This window comes from Pithys albifrons, chromosome 28 (genome assembly GCF_047495875.1).
Source record: "Pithys albifrons albifrons isolate INPA30051 chromosome 28, PitAlb_v1, whole genome shotgun sequence".
NCBI classification, from domain to species: domain Eukaryota; kingdom Metazoa; phylum Chordata; class Aves; order Passeriformes; family Thamnophilidae; genus Pithys; species Pithys albifrons.
In genome coordinates, this window is record NC_092485.1 from 3,694,276 (window position 1) to 3,700,592 (window position 6,317).

At 43.7% G+C, this 6,317-nt stretch overlaps 1 long non-coding RNA gene across 1 annotated transcript; it reads right to left on the bottom strand.

Moving 5' to 3' along the window:
• Positions 1 to 693: 693 nt before the first annotated feature.
• Positions 694 to 4,790, bottom strand: LOC139683480 (uncharacterized). The gene is made up of 4 exons (XR_011699786.1): positions 4,594 to 4,790; positions 1,755 to 1,794; positions 1,060 to 1,189; positions 694 to 952 (listed from the first exon to the last, which is right to left on the bottom strand). It is a non-coding gene; the product is annotated as an uncharacterized lncRNA (long non-coding RNA).
• Positions 4,791 to 6,317: the final 1,527 nt, after the last annotated feature.

Here is a 6,317-nt window from a genome sequence, read left to right on the forward strand (position 1 = left end):
TAGCTTTGGAATGCTTTTAAAATCAGTCAAACAGAAGGGGCAGGGGAAAGAAGGATTGGGCAGGGAGCTGAGAAATAATACAGGACAATAAATTCTTGAAACCTGCTACTAAATCTATCAAGGCAAATAACACATCCTGATGGTAGGAAGACATTATTTGTGTTTTTTTTTTTTTTTGTTTTAAATTTGTCAGACCTCATTTTTTGGGGCATTTGTCTCGGGGAGGTGAGGACTTTGAAAAGGCAATTACAATTGGGGGATGATTAGTGTTAGATGTGACACTTTTATGCATCAAATATGTTTAACTGCTTTAACCTTCAAGGAATTCACACTGACACCTTGAAAGATCTATCCTGTGCTCAGCCTGAAAAATCTAAATTCTCCCTAAACTTCGATCTTATTTATATTAATTTTATTACAAAAGAAACGGGTCTAAAATATTGATGGAGTTTTTCCGGGTTCTGAAGTGTGGCAGGAGAGTTGGAAGGAAGGAGGCAAGGCTGGTGTGACCCTTTAGAAAGATCTTCAGGGAAAGCAGAGTGAGCACTGAAACAAGGCTGCATTCTGGTTTCTTCACTGGGTTTACCATCCTAGAGGGAAAATGACTGAAAGGGATGAGGTTACACGTCTAATTTATCCACATTAGGGTTTAATTTCCTGCTAATAAGGTATTTAAACCTTCCAGAAAGCAGCTTGTGGTCTTTGTAGACTTTTAATCTTTACATATTATGTAGCAAGTAAGTACATTCTTAAAGAGGGTTCTTACTGGAGACTTTCAGGAAATATTCAGGTTATTAAAATGCTCTGTGTGCTGCTCCTCACCATTCCCAGCATCTTGATCTCTGCCTGGTGTATCCAAATTTCCATGTGGTCTCCCTTCTCTGCCAGTGGGAAGCAGCTCCTCTGGTTGCTGATTCATCTCCATGTCTCTTGTGCTTCACTCCACTGAAATCTGGTTAGGTACGAGACAGACTCCGGTGGAATGAAGGACAACAGAACCCATGGACGGTCCTCATTTCACTGGGAAAATGCAGGAGAGTTTATTGGGTGCGAACGCACCTTTCAGGGAAGCGCAGCTGCGATGTTTGGGTGGTGTAGGAGGTGTGAAATGCTGCTGATAGGGACGCTCTGGTCTCTAACTTTGCCTTTCTCCTCCTACCCCTGGTTTTTCGTGCTTTAGAATCTCAGCCTGTAACAAAGTAGCGACGGACTCTTTGTCCTGTTAACTGTGGGAACAACTTACCAAAAGTGATGACAATTCTCCACCTTTTGAAGGTCTTAAACCACCGGCAGTTTCTCCAAATTACAAGCTCAAGGCAATTTTTTTAATTGGCTTTTATGGCTTTTACAAGGGAGGTGCAACCAGATAATGGTCATAGTCCCTTCTGGCCTTAAACCCCCGAATTTACAAAATCCAAAGAATTCCTGGAGGGAATTTTCTTTTACATACTGGTCCTTCTTTAAGACTTTGGCCATAATGAGAATGAGTTAAGGTACAGCTTCCCTTTAGCTTAGAGAGGGGAGAACTAATTTCATTTAGTCACAGCCTCATGTGATGTGGTAATTGGAGTCTGTTCCCTCCAGGGGCCCTGTGGGCAGAGCAAGGAATTCATGCCTTGTCCCAGCATGGCACTGCCAGGCTGCCCCTGCTCGGGCACAATCCTTGGTGCATCTGGGAAATGGATCATGGGTATCATGGGGGTGCCCTCTGGCACTATAAATATTTAAATAATTAATCTAAGCACTGTCCAGACCCTCTGAAAGATGTGTGGCCTCTTCCAGAGAGCTTCCAATCTGTGAAAGAGACAAAAATAATGAAAATTAAGGCTTCTGGGAATATTCCTCCCTCAGTATCCAACCCGACCCATCCATGCAGGAAAAAAGTGTCTGAGATTTTTTGCAAAGGAATGTTCTTAGAGATTGAAGTATTATCTTCTTTCTACCTGCAGAATTAATACTAAAGTCTGACTATAAAACATGTTGCTTCTCATCTAGAAACCTGAAAATATTAATAGAAATCTACCCTAAAATACACAAATTCCATGAGTCAAATGGAAGTTCACCCCATCCAGCAAGGAATGGCAAATGCTATTTCCAATTTTGGTGGCTTTGCTTCACAGGGACATGAAGCCAAATAAAGGGACTCAGATCCCAACTCCTGTGTCCTTGATGGCTGGGAAAATTGGGGCTCTCAAAGTGCCTGGTGAAATGCCTCCAGTTCTGAGTAGTAACATATTTTTAACAAGTCTCCCATGCACTTGGGTAACTTAAGATTTAAAGTTTTAATTGGTTTGCACTTTGCAGCTTGGGAAAAGTCAGGCTGAAAAACTTGGCTTGAAGGTGAACTGAAATTCTTGCCTGTATTTAAACAAAAAAACCTTCCCAAACCCAACCCACAAACACTCCAGGACGGAGATGCTGATGGGGGATTTAGCAGAACAAACAGTTCAGGGTGGTTCTCTCTCCCTTTTGCTTTTAAATCCAAACCTGCTCCTGCCTCGAAGCCTCTCCCTTGATTTTGTCAAGACATGTTAAAAGCTTTTGGGTAAACCCTGAGAAAGGGTGGCCCAGGCAGGAACCCATCAACTGAAATTCCTCTGTGCAATCCTGGCTTATTTGAAATGCCTTTTATCAGGCAAGTCCCAACGGGCTTTGGCCCCGTCGGTGCCCAATGCAGAGCTCCCAGCCATTAACCCCTTCCTGCCCGGAGCCCACCGAGCCCGGGAGAGGGGAAAAAAACCCCCGCAGGCTGGTTTTGGCTCCAACTTCCTTCAGGAGCATCTCAGATTATTAAATCAAGCTGCTTATCAACAAAATCTTACATTAAAAGAATGGTAATAAAAACTAGAAATACAAGCTCCGGGGTCCCACCTTCAACAGTTCCCCTCAATCTTGAACACCCACTTTCAAGTGTGAGGATTGGGTTTTTTGTTGTTTTTTTTGTTTTTTTTTTTTCCCCAAGCTTTTAATGAAATTCCATTTGGTTTTTGCTTCTGCCTGTTGAGAGTTTGGTTTGCAGCCTTTTGCATCCACCTGAGCAGCAGCAAAGCTCTGCTGCATCCTCAGAAGTGGCAAACCTTTAACTAAAGGTCAGCTAAAATCGTGCTGGACTTCTCTGAACTTTAAAGTGAGCAAATGTTTCTCTATTTCTTGGTCTACAGGGGAACTGAGAGATGAAGACAGATGTTCTGAGCCAGAGCTCCTTGCATTTGTTACATTAAAAAGACTTTGCAGTAGTTCCAGTGATTGCAAACCCTTGGAATTCAGTGCAGTGTCCCGTGTGCTCTCAAAAGGGACAGGAACTCACTGCCCTGGTTACAAATAGTAATTTCTGGCACTGTAACATAGGCTTGGATTTTAAATAAAGTAGAAGTAACCATTGCTTTCCAAAACTCACACTGGATGCTCTGTGACTTCCAAAGGCCACACTCAACTGCAACCCCAACCTGATCCAGGTGTTAGATCCAAAAAGAACCTTTGCTTGTCCTTTCCTAGGAAATGCTCCTACTCAGAGCATGTTCTGCTGCTCATTCAGGGGCTCCCATTTTTGTGCCTTACCCAGAGCAGCCACACCTTTCTGAAGGCATTGCATGAAATTGGCTGTTGTTGGTTTTAAAAGGGAAACTTCTCCTTGTTTTGGGCAAGTTTTACAACATGGTAATAAGTTATATTTGAAATTGGCTTCGCCTCAATGCACCGGGAGAGGATCCTGGCTGGGCAGCAGCAGCTGAAGCGACTTCCAAAGCTCCTGATTCTCTCATTTAAAAGTGAATTGAGAAGGTCTTTGGACACTTCTGCTAGTACACAACAGGCAGCACAAACAAGACACCCAAGGACAGGGGGGACAGTCACCTGAGCCCAACTGGCTCCTCTGCTCCGAGATCAGCCCTGTCTCAGCAGGGAGAGCTCACCTGAGCTGAGCTTCAGCATCCCTAACACCACACAGCAAGGACTGTAGGACTTCAAAGACCCTTGGTAAACTCTTCAAACTAAAGCAAGTTAGAACTTTCTTTAAGGAAAAATAATAAATACGACTCTTTTCTTAAATATTTTGCTTTTTGGGATACCACTGGATAGGCGAGAAAACATTTTTCAAGTGATTTGCTTAGAAAATCAAGAGGAGAATAAATAATAGTAAATTCCTACAAGTGGTGGCCTAGATGGCTGCTCAGATCTGGTCTTTGTTGCACGAGTGCAAGTCCAGAGGTTCTGATGGAATTTAACAGCATCAACCTCCAAGTTCTTGGCAGTTTAGGCAATATCTCTCCATGTACCATCAACTGCTGCTTTGAGTTACTCTGCTCTTATTTATGACTTAAAATACTGCCTGAGAAGTTTGCATTTTATCTTTTAAAAGCTTTTTGGAACCTGAGGGCAGAAAACAGCCAAGCCTGGTGTTTGCAGGGAATGAGCTGCACTTCTGCCATATGGATGGTATTAATTAATACCCCTCATTAGAGCATCCTGCATCTTCTCTCCACTGCAATCCCTTCCAAACCCCACTCTCCACACAGGTGACTCCCAGCCACGCCACTCCCTCAGTTCACAAGTTTCACACGACACAAAGACCATGTGGTTGTACCATCCACTCACCTGGTGAGGTCGGTCCCGCTCCCGTCCTGCGAGCGCTTTGCTGAACTTTAAACCAAAGTTTAAAAAAAAAAATTAAAAAACAAAACAAAACAGAGTAGAGACAGAAAAGGAAAACAAAACAGCGGGTGCTAGAGGAGCTCGGGGAGTTTCTTGTCTTTTTTTGGAGCAGAATCCCAGGGAGGAGGCGCGGAGAGCGCGGGCACAACCCCGGCCCCTCCCGGCCAGGTGCGTCTTTATCCCCGCGCTCACCTGGGGCCGCAGCCAATGGGGACGGGAGCGACTCGCGGCTCCTCCCGGCCCGCCCGGCCCCGCCGCCCTCCCCGCGCTCGAGAAAAGCGCTCAAAGAAACCCCCAAAAAGTTAAGTTTGCTCTGCTGTGCCATCCCCAAAACGAGCGTTCCTTCCGCACTCACAAACACTCTCAAAGAGAACAGTTGAATTTTTGCCCAATCAACAAGACTTTTTTTGAGTTTTTGCTCAACCAAATGGCCCTTTTTATTTGTTTTTCTGTATCAGAAATATTTCATGTTGCTACTCCAGAGCTGCTAAAGACATGGAAAATGTGATGAGTCCTTTGTGAGCTGGGAGATGGGGACAATAACATAATACCTGTGAACTTCTCATTCATGTAGCACGAACTCGCCATGGGGGTGTCTCCCTGTAGGGAATTTGGATGGAAGAACTTTGGGAAGTGTCAGGATGCTCTGTCAAAGGGCCCTTCGTGCAGTGGTTGGAACTCCAACTCTAAACTCCATTTAGAGCAAGACTCCTGGAGCTGCACTGCATATGATGTGAATCTCTTGAGTCTCTTCTATGTCTTAACCCTTTATCTTTTCCCTCCTTTCCTGGAGGATGCAGGAGTGGAAGGTGCCCAACCCCTGAGTGGCACTGATGGTGCCATGAGGGAGTGGGCACAGCCCTCTGGAGCAGAGCTTGTCTTTCAGCCTCCCAGAGCTTGGCAGGCCAGGCTTGAGATGCCCATGCTTTGCATTTAGCAGAAGTACCCTGGAAGTGGGTTATTTCTGGATATTTAAAGTCTACTTTAAATCACAAATAAAAATATTTCAATTACTTTGCTTTTCCAGTGGGGTAGGGGGTAATTAACTAAATAAATTGAAAAAAATTGCATTAAATTTATATTTTTTTCCTCTTTGTAGTGCTAACAACTTACTGCCATTCTTCCATGCTGTTTTCCATGTAAGGGCTGCAGACAAAATCTGTTTTTCCTTTTCTTTGTTGGATGAATCAAAGGTTCTAAACTGCTTTGGTTGGGACACAGTTCACAAGGTTTGCTGCTTTAATTTTGCTCGTGCAGAATTGCACTGAGCAGCAATTCCCCTCACAACTGCCCACAATTAGGAATTAAAATATCAGTAATTTTGCCACACATTTTAAACACAGAGATGAAAATATCAGTCTATAAATGTGCCCCTTGGAATACCTTTAGAGAAAAGGAAGTCAGTGCTTTTCATGTGAGAAATATGTACTGAAGGTTATCACCATTCATTGCTTGCTTTTATTTTCTTAGGGCTCTGTGAAACAATGATCCAAATTCTCCCCAATTTGCACAGTTTGAAGCCAGGGTAGTTGTTCTTTTAGAAGCAAATCTGTTCTTTTATTTGTTTTATTTGCTACTGCAGACTAACAAATAAAGCTTTAAAGTTTACAGCAGCTTCTGTCAAGGACAGATAGGGAGGGTGGGACTGGCTGTGCCATGGAGAGCTG